The 13,957-nt window shown below is 37.8% G+C and overlaps 1 protein-coding gene across 6 annotated transcripts in view; it reads right to left on the minus strand.

Annotated features, from left to right (window-relative positions):
* The window catches only part of LOC140725105 (RAS guanyl-releasing protein 1-like), a 301,300-nt gene that overhangs the window by 155,027 nt on the left and 132,316 nt on the right, over positions 1-13,957 (minus strand). The window contains exon 1 of one of the 6 annotated variants that reach the window (XM_073040124.1): positions 13,703-13,771. The exons of the other annotated variants lie outside the window; for them this stretch is intronic. The gene's annotated coding sequence lies outside the window, so the exon portion shown is untranslated. Of the gene's footprint in view, positions 1-13,702; positions 13,772-13,957 lie in introns of those variants that run through there. 6 annotated transcript variants of the gene reach the window in all.

Consider the following 13,957-nt stretch of genomic DNA (forward strand, 5'->3'; position numbering starts at 1 on the left):
GGACTACTGAAAATCTAAGTACACAACATCAACTGATTCTCTTTTGTCTATCTTGCTTGTTATTCCTTCAAAGAATTCCAACAGATTTGTCAGGCAAGATTTTCCCTTGAGGAAACCACATTGACTACGGCCTGCTTTATTATGTGCCTTCAAGTACACTGAGACTTCACCCGTAATAATCGAGTCCAACATCTTCCCAACCACTGAGGTCAAACCATCAGGCCTATAGATACCTTTCTTCTGCCTCTCTCCCCTCTTGAAGAGTGGAGTGACATTTGCAATTTTCTAGTCTTCCAGAACCATTCCAGAATCTAGTGATTCTTGAAAGATAATTACTAATGCCTCCACGATCTCTTTAGTCACTTCTTTCAGAACTCTGGAATGTATACCATCTGGTCCAGGTAACTTACCTTTGTTCAGACCTTTCAGTTTCCCAAGAACCTTCTCTCTAGTTATGGTAATTTCACACATTTCATGCCCCTGACACCTGGAACTTTGTCCACATTGATAGTGTCTTCCACAGTGAAGACTAGTGCAAAATACTTATTCAGTTTATCCAGCATTTGGGATGTATATATCCTGTACTTTCTGAATTGCTTAAAGAAATTCCAGCCATTGCTGCTCTGCCATCATCCCTGCCAGTGTACTTTTCCAATCAATTCTGGCCAACTCCTCTTTCTTGCCTCTGTAATTTCCTTTACTCCACTCTAATACTTATACATCTGACTTTAGCTTCTCCTCAAATTTCAGGTTGTATTCAATCATATTATGATCATTTGCCCTTAAGGATTGTTTTACTTTAAGCTCTCTAATCAATTCTGGTTCATTGCACAACACCAAATCCAGAATAGCTGATCCCCTAGCGGGCTCAACCACAAATTGATCTAAAAAGCCACCTTGTAACCATTCTAGAAATCCCCCCTTCTGGAATCCAGCACCAACCTGAATTTTGCAATCTACCTGGATATTGAAATCCCTCATGACTATTGTAACATTGCTTTTTAGGCATGCATTTTCTATCTCCTGTTGTAATTTGTAGGCTACATCCTTACTACTGTTTGGGGGTCTGTATACAACTCCCAGGGTCTTTTTACACTTGCTGTTCTTTAGCTCTATCCACAATGATTCAACACCTGCCAACTCTATGTCACCCCTTTCTTAATTTCATTTTTTTTTACCAAAAAAGCAATGCTGCCCCCCCTCTTCCTTCCTACCTGTCCTTTTGATACAATGGGTATCCTTGGAAATTAAGCTCCCAGTTATAATCTTCTTTCAGCCATGATTCAGTAATGCCTAACCACATCATAGCCATGAATCTGCAACTGTACTAGTTCATCAACCTAAATGCTGTGTGCATTTAAACATAACACCTTCACTCCTGCATTCACCCTTTTCGATTTTGTCTGTCTTTTACATTCCGACTCATCCCGTTGACTCCAATTTTGCCCTGTCAACAGCCTTTCCTCACTACACATTGCCTCTGTTTGTAAACCAGCTATATCATCTTCAGTTCTATTATTCACCTTTCCTACGACATTTCTTGCATTGAAACATATGCAGGTCCAGACACCAGTCACACCATGCTCAACCTTTTGATTCCCAACTTCGTCTGAGATCTTAGCAACATCAGCTTCTACAACCTCTCCACTAACTGTTCTGTCACTCTGGTTCCCAACCCCTGCAATTCTAGTTTAAACACCACCATGAAAAATTAACAAACTTTCACACTAGGATATTAGTCCCCCTCCAGTTCAGGTGCATTTACTGAAGTTTGAGAATTTGATATTCTGTCACCAGGTTGGAGGTAGAATACAAGGCACTGTACCTATAATTTGCATTTGGCTTTGACTTGACAATGGAGGAGGCCAAAGACAGACACAGCAGTGAAGGAGGTGAGAATAAGCTTCCCACTGTGGAAATGGGACATTGAATTAAAATGGCTGACCACTGGGAGATCTTGGTTGGCATGGTGGTTAGAGCAATGCAGTCACCCCATCTGTGTCTGGTCTTACCAATGCAGAGAAGTTTATAAGCAATCTTTATAGTTGAAAGGAAAGATTACCAGCTAAAAGCTTTTAAGGAAATTAGGAAAATTGTAGCTATAGGTCAGTCCAACTATGATCTTAATGAGTAGAACAGGTTCACAGGGCTAAATACAAATCATCATTCCTTTGTCAAATAACTCCCTCATATAATTTAACAAAATAGTGATAAACTTTTCTAATAGTACCTGAATGTTTCTATACCTCTAGTTTACTAAATTGTAATTGTTAAATTACACTGCATTCAGGAACACCTCTTACGCAATATACAATTATGTTCATACACCCATCTAGCAAAAATCTGTCTTTATACTACACAAGCTAACAAAAGGTTGGACTTGCATTCTGTTGAGGACCGTTCACTCGATTCCATCTGTATTAAATATATTGCCTATTTACATATCCTGACCTGATTTTTTTCAGGAATCATTCTTGAAATTACGCATCACTTTATAAACTGTTGAAGTAAAGTTTAACTGCATTATCCTAGTCTATTTTTTTCTGATGCATCACTTTACTGTCACAAGTGTGCATTAGTATGCATTATAGGTGTTAAATTTCATTTCCATTTATCAGCACCATCATGGGGTCATTCTGTAAAAATAGCATGTGATGCTCTGATTCAATACAAATGGAATATAAACAAGTATTATGATTGATTTGCTGCCATGTTTTACAGTTGTATAGCTGTGTTCAGGATAAGACTGTTACTTTAAGGTAGGCAATGAAGACAAGCTTTTACAGAAGTAGGTTTCAGATTCAGGCTTGGTTTGGGGGGGGTGGGGGGGAGAGGAATATACCAGACATTTCATTTGTATTTTTATTGAAACTAATTATTTCTTCATTGTAGACATCCATTTAGAAAACCAAGTTTCAGATATACTCAGAATAATATGCAGTAAAGTATATGCACTCTAGAGGTTAATGCCTATTGAAGCCCACTCTAGAGTGCACACTTTGGTACACACAAGATAAAAGTGTATGTAGTTATTTAGTGGCTCTTCACAGACAATCTAGCAACCTTTAGAAACACTGTTGCAACCAGGAGTTGACCAAGACTGGCATGTTATTTTCATAAAATAATGGAAGAATTGAAATAAAAATTAATAGTTCATAATTAATGCAAATTATTTACTAATTACATTGACCTCTACGATCCCTTCTTAATTAAAAAAGACATACATTTTGGCATCATCATTATTTATAGTGTTACTTCTATTTGTAAAACATTGCTCACGTAGTACTGGAAAATCCATCTCTAATCTTAATATTTCACCTTGACTCACATTAAGCACACATTGGCATCTTTGGAATAACAGCTGGACTTAATTCAGAAGCATATTTGATCACAGTTTTCTTTGCTATTTCTTTATGGGTTTCTGGCATATTTAGTAAGTCAAGAGCATGGGGAGCTACATTGGGATATTACAACCATTACAGAAACATGGTTAAGGGAGGGATAGGACTGGCAGCAATTTCTTCCTTTGTACAGGAGCTATAGGCAGGATAGGAGTAGAGGAAAGATAGGAGGGAGAGTTGCATTTCTGATTAAGCAGTACTGTATGTCATAGCTCTAGTCCAAGATGATATTATTGAGGAATTGTCCAGTGAGGCTTTATGAGTGGAGATGACAAGAAGAGAATAATATCTTTGTTGAGACCCTAATGATCAACAGGAATTAAAGGAACAAATATTCAGAGAGACTGCAGAAAGTTGCAATAATGGGTGTCATAATAGGGGATTTTAATTTTCCCAATAATACTGATATAATGCTAATTTTTTTGGTGTTTTCAGGAAAGTTTCCTCGAACAATATATAGAATACCCTACTAAGGAGAGGGCAAAATTTAACTTACCTTGGAAAATGGAGCAGGACAAATGACTGAGGTGTCAATGGGACATTCTTTTGGGCCAGTTATATTAGCTATAAATTTGTATGGAAAGGGACAAATTCAGTCCAGAAGTTAAAGTTGTAAACTGAGACAAAGCAAATTTTGACTGTATTAGACAGGATCTTGCAAGAGTTGATTGGAGTATGGTGTTTGCAGACAAAGGGAAATCTGGTGTGGGAGGCTTTCACAAGTGAGATAATGAGAGTTCAAGGTCTGCATGGTCTTATTAGAGTAAAGGTAAAGGGTGACAGAAGCAGAGAACCATGAGATAGCTTTGGCAGATATTCAGAGAAGAGAAGCTAGAGAAGAAATCATGGGTATCCTGGCTGAAGCATCATTGTTAGTGTCAGGTGAAGCGCTAGAAGACTGGAGGGTTACCAGTTTTGTGAACCTGGGAACTATAGAACTGCAAGCCTACTATTAGTGGTAGTCAAGTTTCTAGAGGAGACAGTGAGGGATAAGATTTGCATGCATTTGGCAGGACAGGGGCTGATTAGGGGTAGTTAGCATGGATTTGTGTTGGGTGGTCATATCTCAATTTTTTTTTAAAGTAACCAAAGTTAATGAAGTCTGGGCAGAAGATGAAATCTGCATGGACTTCAGCAAGGCCTTTGATAAGGTTCTGCATGGTAGGCCACTGTGGAAAGTTAGATCTCATGGAATCCAGGGAAAGCTACCTAATTGACTGCATATTGGCTAGATGGAAGGAAGCAGAGGGTGATGGTGGGGAATTGGTTCTTGGACAGAAGCCCATGATTAATGGTGTCCCCCACGAGACAGTGCTAGGCCCTTTGCTCTTTATCATCTACAGTATATCAGTGACTTGGATGAGAAAATACAAGAGATTGTAAGTTTGTCGGTGATGTTAAAATAGAGTCATAGATAGTAAAGATAGTTTTCAGGATTCAGAGGATCTTGATCTGCTAATTAATTGGGCCATAGGATGATAATTAGTGTTACTGCAAGGTATTGGATTTTTGGAAGAATCAAAGTAAAATTTATTACCGGGGTACATACAAACAGTGATTGATATGTTTGTGGCCTACAGTAGGAGTCAATTTTAAGAAAACCTAGCAATTTATTTTTCAACATAGTCCCCTCCTACATTTACACACTTAGTCCAATGGTCGTGGAGTATATGGATCTTGGACCAACAGAAAGCGTCCACAGATGGATGATTGATAAGTTTGTGGCCCAAGGTAGGAGGAGATGAGTTATACAGCTCCTGTTACATGCATATGCATGGTCAACTCTTTGAATGATTATGTAGAAAGTTTGAAGTTAATAACATCCCCTTCTACCATAGGCCACAACCACCCCAATGAGTTATTAACTGATGAGTTATGGCACTGATGCCACTATGTCATCAGCCAGACTTCAGAGCAAAGGCTCCCAAGTTTGAATCCAGCTGGCTCCAAAAACCTGGAGAGGGATGGGCTCTGCCAGGTTTCAGATGCCCAGGACACTATATGATGAGCAATCACCAAAAAGATCAGTCATGATGGCACCCCAACAACTCCACCAGGAGTTGAGGGTGCACACACACCTGCCCCCCCCCCCCCCAGGCCACAAACATATCACCCCTCATACATGTCACCATATACAACATATTCTTTCCTGAGGGCATACTCAGCAAGTCTATAGAACAGTAATTGTTAATCAGGATCAATGAACACATGCAAATATAAATAAATAGAAATAAATGATGAGAATGAAATAACAAAGATAAAGAGTCCTTAAAGTGAGACCATTGGTTGTGGAAACACTAGAAATAGAATGGGTGTAGTTGTCCCCTTTTGTTTGAATAGCCTGAGGGTTGAGGAGTAGTAACTGTTCTTGAGCTTTCTCTTTAACCCTTCAAGAGGGCCACAACTTTGTCATGGTTTGGAAGCTTATATACCTCAATGACCCAGAGAGCTACATTGCCTGGAGTCAGGACTTTATGCTTTGGCCCTTGGTAGGATCACCTATGCCAAACAACTCAAACAGAGTGGTCCACCAGTCCTCCAGGTTCAGCTCAGGGCTAACAACCCTAAATGGTCAAACAATTGTTACAGAAACAGCAATGAAGAATCCTTTTACATCTGAATACAACAATATTCCTGAATCTCCACCCAGGACTTGCATGACTGACAGAAATGAAAACTGAAAGGAAGTTAGTGACACGATGAAGGAACCCTGAACACCGCCAGAGATGGAGGACCTTCATCACTACCCTAAACACTAGCAGCATAACAGGCAATAAGCAAGTTTCTATTAAACTGATTGCAGTTTATTTCTAACACTACTTTCAAATTACATCCATTACTTCCTCATGCATGAGACCAAGTTTTCTTTGATAAGGTCCACATAATATTGACATATTTAAACAATTTTTAAGCTTATATTAAGGCTATCCTCTTGTTGCAATTAGAATATCATCTGGACTACACAAGCAATGCTGATTTGTTGAAACATTATCATTGTCTGGAACATTTTAGTTGATCATTTTACCTTGTACAGTATCTTGAGTATCATATCTCAAGTAATAATGACTCCCTTTCTTGACATTTATGGATACAAACAATGGGAAAGATCCAGTTATCAGGGCACTGAGGCAGAGACCCAATCACAGACCAAATACTGTACACACTGTGATATTTACTAAGTAGCAAATCCAGGAGGGCACCAAAGTCAGTATCAGGCAGAGATCAAAACATCCAGAGAAATATAAAAAACAGACTCAGGGACCAGGCAGAGTTGATATTCAGATAGCCAAACTACAGATACAAATGCTAGAAAGGCTCAGGAAGATTCACTAGCACAATCTAGCAACTAACAGGTGAAAACACAGGACTGAAATACACCAAGCAATAAGCAGCGAGGCAGATGATAGGTGGACCACAATGAGATACAGGTGGTAGCAATACAGGTAATAATGAGAAACAGATGAGAGACAGAGTACTCAGTAATACAGGGGCCGGAGTAGAGCAGGAGTGGGGATAGGAGCACATGGCAATACAAAACCACAGACTGACAGCTAGGGGGAAACACACAAAAAGAGTTCAACTGGAGGTACTGACATCAGTTCAGTAAAGACTTCTTTGCTTCTGCTAATTCACCATGCAAATCTTGAGATATGGACAAGAGACAATGCAATATTAATAGTCAGAAGTGTTGTATGATTTTATTGGTCATGGGTACCATAATGAGAGGTGTAGCAAATTAGTTAACTGCACTTTCAGAGGTGCTCCAGAAACTTGAAGATATTGAAAGTTTAATGCAAGTTGAGCTCTCCATTAAATGGTACACTTCTTCAATTAGTACACTAGCCTCATTTACTGTTTAAATTAGAATTAATTACTATTAATCAGTACATTTGGTATTAATCAATACTGATAATAAGTACTATTAACCAGTAATGAATGAAAGCACATCTGAGTCAAACATTTAAAAGGTTGGGAGAGATGGTGGGAAGGGGAGAACTGAAAGGTATATTTTTTTTCCAAAAGAAGCTCATTAATCCATTTTAGGATATCAGTTAATCCTTTCATAGGATAATCTGGATACAGCCTTCCATTGTGTGGATGTTGGGGTCCTACTGGAAACCTTATCCTTCTTGCTGGGAGTTTTCTATATGTTTTTATTATATTGAGTCCAATTTAAGATGTAGGTTTGCTCTACATGAGTTAAGTAATAAAGTAAAATTTGTCTTTCTATGTCAATCAATCCACGGGTATGTTTAAAGTGAAGATGTTTCTAAAATTCATGTTCACTTCTATGAGCATACATATAAAATACAATGACATTCCCAAATCTGTCTACTGTTTTAGGACAAGTGTTCAGCTGAGGTCTGAGTACTACAACAGATGCTCACCCTGTAGCTCTATAAGATTAAACTACTGCATTATGTATAATCTATTCACATCCAAGACTGAAAGAGCTCCATCCTGGATGGACAGATTTTGTGGAACATGAACCTCTGTTGGGATGATAGTTGGTTCTGTGACTGCTAGATGTCTTGTTATTGCTGGCAGCCAGCCAGGAAATCATCAATACCTTAGCTGAGATTAAGCAATACGAAGCCAAAGATGCTGTATAACAGCTGTTCAAGAGCCATCCTTAGCCTCCACAGTTAAAGAACCCAGATAAATTCTAAGTAAATTTATTTTCAATGTACATATACATCACCGTATACAACCCTGATATTCATTTCCTTCTGGCCATACTCAATAAATCCATAATAATCATAATAGAATCAATGAAAATCTGCACCAACATGGGTCTGTCAACCAGTCTGCAAAAGACAAGAAACTGCACAAATACAAGAAAAAAGAAATAATAAATAAGCAAGAAATATCAAGAACATGAGATGAAGAGTCCTTGAAAGAGAGTCCATGGGTTGTGGTAACATTTCAATGATGGGGCAAGTGAAGTTATTGCCTTTGGTTCAAGAGCCTAATAGTTGAGGGGTAATATCTGTTCCTGAACCTGGTGGTGTGAGTCCTGAGGCTCCTGTACCTTCTTCCTGATATAGCGAGAAGGGTGCATGTCCTGAGTGTCTGGAGACCCTGATGATGGATGCTGCTTTTCTGTAGACGTGCTCAGTGGTAGGGAGAGCTTTACTTGTGATGGACTGGGCCATGTTCACTACTTTTTGTAGGATTTTCCATTCAACGGTATTGGTATTTCCATAACAGACTACAATTCAACCAATGAATATAATCTCCACTACACATCTATAGAAATTTGTCAAAGTTTTAGATGTCATGCCAAATCTTGGTAAACTACTAAGAAAATAGAAGTTTTGCTATGCTTTGTTTGTAAATCCTAAGACAGGTCCTCCAAAATAATAACATTGAAGAATGTAAATTTGCTGACCATCTCCACCTCTGATCAGGACTGGCTTATGGAACTCCTGAAAGTCAATAATCAGCTCCTTGGTCTTGCTGCTGATGATTAAGAAGTTGTTGTTATGGCACCACTCTGCCAGATTTTCAGTCTCCCTCCAACATGCTAATTCATTACCACACTGATTCAGCCTATGAGATCTTGGCACTGAGGCCAAGATCTTGGAGCTCATTGATTATTTTTGAGGGGATGATGGTATCGAAAGTTGAGTTGTAGTCAATAAATAGCATCCTGATGTACAGAGCCTATAAAAAAGTATTCACACCCCTTGGAAGTTTTCATTTTTATTGTTTTATAACATTAAATCACAGTGGATTTAATTTGGCTTTTGTGACACTGACAACAGAAAAAAAGACTCTTTCGCATCAAAGTAAAAACAGATCTCTACAAAACAATCTAAATTAATTACAAATATAAAACACAAAATAACTGATTGCATCGGTATACACTCTCTTTAAATATGACACACCAAATCATCACTGGTGCAGCCAATAGGTTTTAGAAGTCACATAATTAGTTAAATGAAGACCACCTGTGTGCATTCAAGGTATTTCATTTGATTGTAGTAAAAATACACCTGTATCTGGAGGGTCCAACTGCTGGTCAGTCAGTATCCTGACAAAAACTACACCATGAAGACAAAAGAACACTCCAAGTAACATTGTGAAAAGGTTATTGAAAAGCATAAGCTAGGAGATGGATACAAGAAAATTGCCAAATCATTGAATATCCCCTGGAGTACAGTTAAGTCAATCATCGAGAAATGGAAAGAGTATGATACAGCTGTAAATCTGCCTAGAGTAGGCCGTCCTCAAAATCTGAGTGACATTGCAAGAAGGGGATGAGTGAGGGAGGCCAACAAGAGACCTATGACAACTTTGGAGGAATTACAATCTTCAGTGGCTAAGATATGAGAGACTGTGCATACAACTGTTACCTGGGTGCTTCATCTCTTGCAACTTTATGGGAGAATTGCAAAGAGAAAGCCACTGTTGGAAAAAAACACACATGAAATCTTGTCTAGAGTTTGCCAGAAGGCTTGTGGGAGACTTTGAAGTCAGCTGGAAGAGGGTTCCATGGTCTGATGAAATCAAAATTAAGTTTTTCAGCTATCAGACTAAATGCTATTTTTGGCATAAACCAAACACCGCACATCATCAATAACACACCATCCCTACTGTGAATCCTGGCGGTGGCTGCATCATGCTCTGGGATGCTTCACTGCAGCAGGCCCTGGAAGGCTTGTGAAGACAGAGGATAAAATGAATGCAGCAAAATACAGGGAATCCTGGAGGAAAACCTATGCTGTCTGCAAGAAAACTATGACTTGGGAGAAGATTTGTTTCCCAGCACGACAATGACCCCAAATATCAAGCCAAAGCTACACAGGAATAGCTTAAAAACAACAAAGTTAATGCCCTGCAGTGGCCAAGTCAGAGCTTGACCTCAATCCATTTGAGAATTTGTGACTGGATTTGTAAAGGTCTGTTACTCACGATCCCCATGCAATCTAACTGAGCTTAAGCAATTTTGTAAAGAAGAATGGGGGAAAAATTGCAGTGTTCAGATGTGCAAAGCAATAGAGACCTACCCACACAGACTCAAGACAGTAATTGCTACCAAAGGTGCAATCTACTAAATACTGACATGAAGGGGGGGGGGGGGGGGGAAGAGGGTGAGTAATTATGCAATTATTTTGTGTTTAAGAAGTAATAAATTTAGACTAAATTATAGAAATTTATTTTCACTTTGACACGAAAGAGTCCTCTGATCAGTCAAAAAAAGCTAAATTAAATCCACTGTGATTCGACGTGGTAAAACGATAAAACATGAAAACTTCCAAGGGGGGTGAATTTATAGGCACTGTGTGCATCTTTGCTGTCCAGATGCTCCAGAATTGAATGAAGATGGCATCTGCTGTGAACCTGTTGTGCCAGTAGGCAAAATTCAGCAGATCCAAGTTGCTTCTCATGGCAGGAGTTGATATGTTTCATCATCAACCTCTTAAAGCACTTCATCACGGTGAATAATTATTGAGGCAAGTTGCCACATTCTTCTTGGGCACCGGTATAATTGATGCCTGCTTGAAGCAGGTGGGTACCTCAGACTACAGAAGTGAGAAATTAAAGATTTCAGTGAACACCACACCACGCCACATGTTCTGCCCATAAGGTAAATATTTTTTGTGGCCACCAGAAGAGGCAAAGACACACAAATAGTAGGGTCTATTGAACTGCACAAGGTTGATTAAATGTATACATTTTAAGCAAATGATTTAAGCTATTTTAATGAATTAGAATTGGTTATTTTGTGATTTTTTTTTGTTGGAATGGCAGTGTGATATTAACTAATGGAGGGGTATGAATGTGGAACTTGATGAAAGGGAAGTTGGCAGAATCTCATATTTTGATCACCTGTAGCCCAGACAGAAACATTCTTCCTACATTGTAGTTTATCCTCCTTTTTGTTCCTACACATCCTGTGGCATTTGGTCCTCTTTCTTATGTGCAGTCATTAGCTACAGCATTGGAAGATAACATCTAACAACATAGTTTTCTTCTCCGGTCGCAGAATAGCTGTGCATTAGAATTAAATCCAATCTTAATGATGCAAATGGACAAGTTGTGATACAATTTGAATTGTATGAGGCCTGCCACCCTCATACCCCTGTATCTCCTTGCCTCTAGCAGAAAGAGTAAGATTACCTATCTTTGTATAATAGACTTCACTATCATGCAATAGTTGCACACAAACCAAGATGTTATCAATATACCTAGCAGTGTCTAGAAAAGGGCTAAACAGGGTGGGTGGGGTTGGGTGGGGTGGGAAATACAGCCACATTCAGGGCATTTATTCTGCCTTTAGATTTCTTATTTCAGCGCAAACTTCTGAATAACGGGATAGACTTCAGTTCCAACCAAACCACTCTTTAATCTATTCATACTTGAGTTATAAAATGGTAAGGCCTCAAAAAGCAACCACAAGAAATAACTAACAACTACTAGCAGTTCACAATTCCCTTAAATTGTTCTAGTTGAAATCCATTTAACCCACCTGGACTGCATGGTCACTGCTGACAGTTGGGTCTGTATGTACAAGTCCCTCAGTCAAGACAATGGTACTGTGATAGCACATTTCAGAATTGAATTCCTAGTAATATAGGCATAGAATCACCAAACAAAAGAACTTTTTCAATTAAATCTCTTGTTATGATATTTGCTGATTGAATACTTTCTGTACTGTTCATTATGAATTTGTTAACTATTCTGGATGTTATATCACAAAATGTAATAAAGAAGTGATATAATATAAAAATAGTGTAACCTATCTTTTGTATAATTGTCAGAAACACGGTAAGTTCTTGCATATTTCTCAGTATTACAATACTAACAATTTTCAGGCTAATTTGTTTCATTGTTTATATATAATTTAAAATTTGGTAAAGTTGTTGGTATACGATTAAATATTTGATAACTGCACACTGAAACTAGAGTTAATAGGTGCTAAAGTATGTATTATAGCCATTAAAAACTATTAAAATTGATCCAGATTTAGGGTCTATCAGTATAGATACTGCACAAAAACAATGATATCCACCTGTGTAACATTAATTGTAAAACATCACTTCAGCAGGAAAACTTTTAACTGTCAATAAATCAAGAAAAAAAAATCAAGAGTACAAGATGAAACCATACAATTCCCCTGACAACGGATGATGACTGGCACCTGGAGATTCATATTCCATTGAAAAATCAATCGTTTTTTTTTATAGTGGAGCAGTAAGTAAAAGCAATGACAGCATTTCAAATAAAGAATAAAGTTTGATTTTAAGCAATCATGCATTGCATGGTTTTATTTGTAAAGTTGATGGCCGATAGACTGGTGTGACATTTCAGATCTCAGTACTTATGACCAATCTACTTCACCAAATAAAGCTACTGAAATAATGATAGATTACCACTTGTGCTGCATGTTTTAAGATCAGATTTGGGTCATGAATATGAACAGATGAGAGTTTCTCAGATCCCAGACCCAATACACATTAATACTGGCACTTCCTACAAGAAAAATTACATGGAGGTCAAGGGTAAAGTCTACATACTGAAGTAAAATTTTGTCCTCTCCCACTTTAAGAGATAAACAACAAGGTTTTGTTAAATGAAGTTGAGCTGTAAGTCAGTTATGATCTGAATGTTTGAATGAACAAGATTGAGTAGCTGATTGTCCTATTTCTGAAGTTACTAATTTCTTAAAATATGTGGACTGTAGCTCTAAATTTTATTCAAATAAAACATAACTGTAACAAGCAGAAGGCCTGACCATCCTTTACCGAATTAATAAACTGTTTTACAGCAAGCAAATACATTTCAAAATGCAATGAGATTAAACACAAACCAAAATTTAACTTGGATTTGAGCAGTGTTTAAAACTGTATTTTCTTTACAAGCATGTTCCCATTTACAGCAGTCTGTATTTTCTGACATATTATGGACCTCATTGTTGAATTTATTTAAAGCAGATCAATATTTTAGCTGCAGTGCATCCATTTTCCACATGTACCTTCTTTATATTCACTACTGACTATTTTGCTTATAGAAAATTAATGTATCTTCCAAACATTGAAATGTTTCTATATTTCTTAACATTTAAAACTCTGAGCAATGTTTATTGGTTGTTTTGTTTATCTTCACATGCATGTTCTTAACTTTGAACAAGTTCTCATGGAATCTGTTTATATCACTATATAAAGGATATTTAACAAGGAGCTGTTAACAGTGATAGAAACAAAGCAGAAGATCCAAGTCATTGTTACAGCCGATTTAAAAATGAAGCCATTAAGAACAAGTTCTTGGTTTAATAAATTTTAGAGATTTCTTACCTTTACCCACACTTTATTTTGTCTTTTGCTTTACGTACTCCAATTACTTGCAAAATAAAACTAGACAGGTGCTGAATCTGTGGTCAGGCTGTATACTTGTGTGGTTTCAAACTTTGACTTGTGCGAAGTTCCACACCATTACTTTTTACAATGTTTCTAGACACACCAAATGTAAAATTGAAATGTCTGTAATGTTCAACAGTTGGGTATGGGGAATACTGTTGTTGATTTCCCATGGTTCACCGCGGCTATAAC

Source organism: Hemitrygon akajei, chromosome 3 (genome assembly GCF_048418815.1).
Source record: "Hemitrygon akajei chromosome 3, sHemAka1.3, whole genome shotgun sequence".
In the NCBI taxonomy this organism is placed as follows: Eukaryota; Metazoa; Chordata; class Chondrichthyes; order Myliobatiformes; family Dasyatidae; genus Hemitrygon; species Hemitrygon akajei.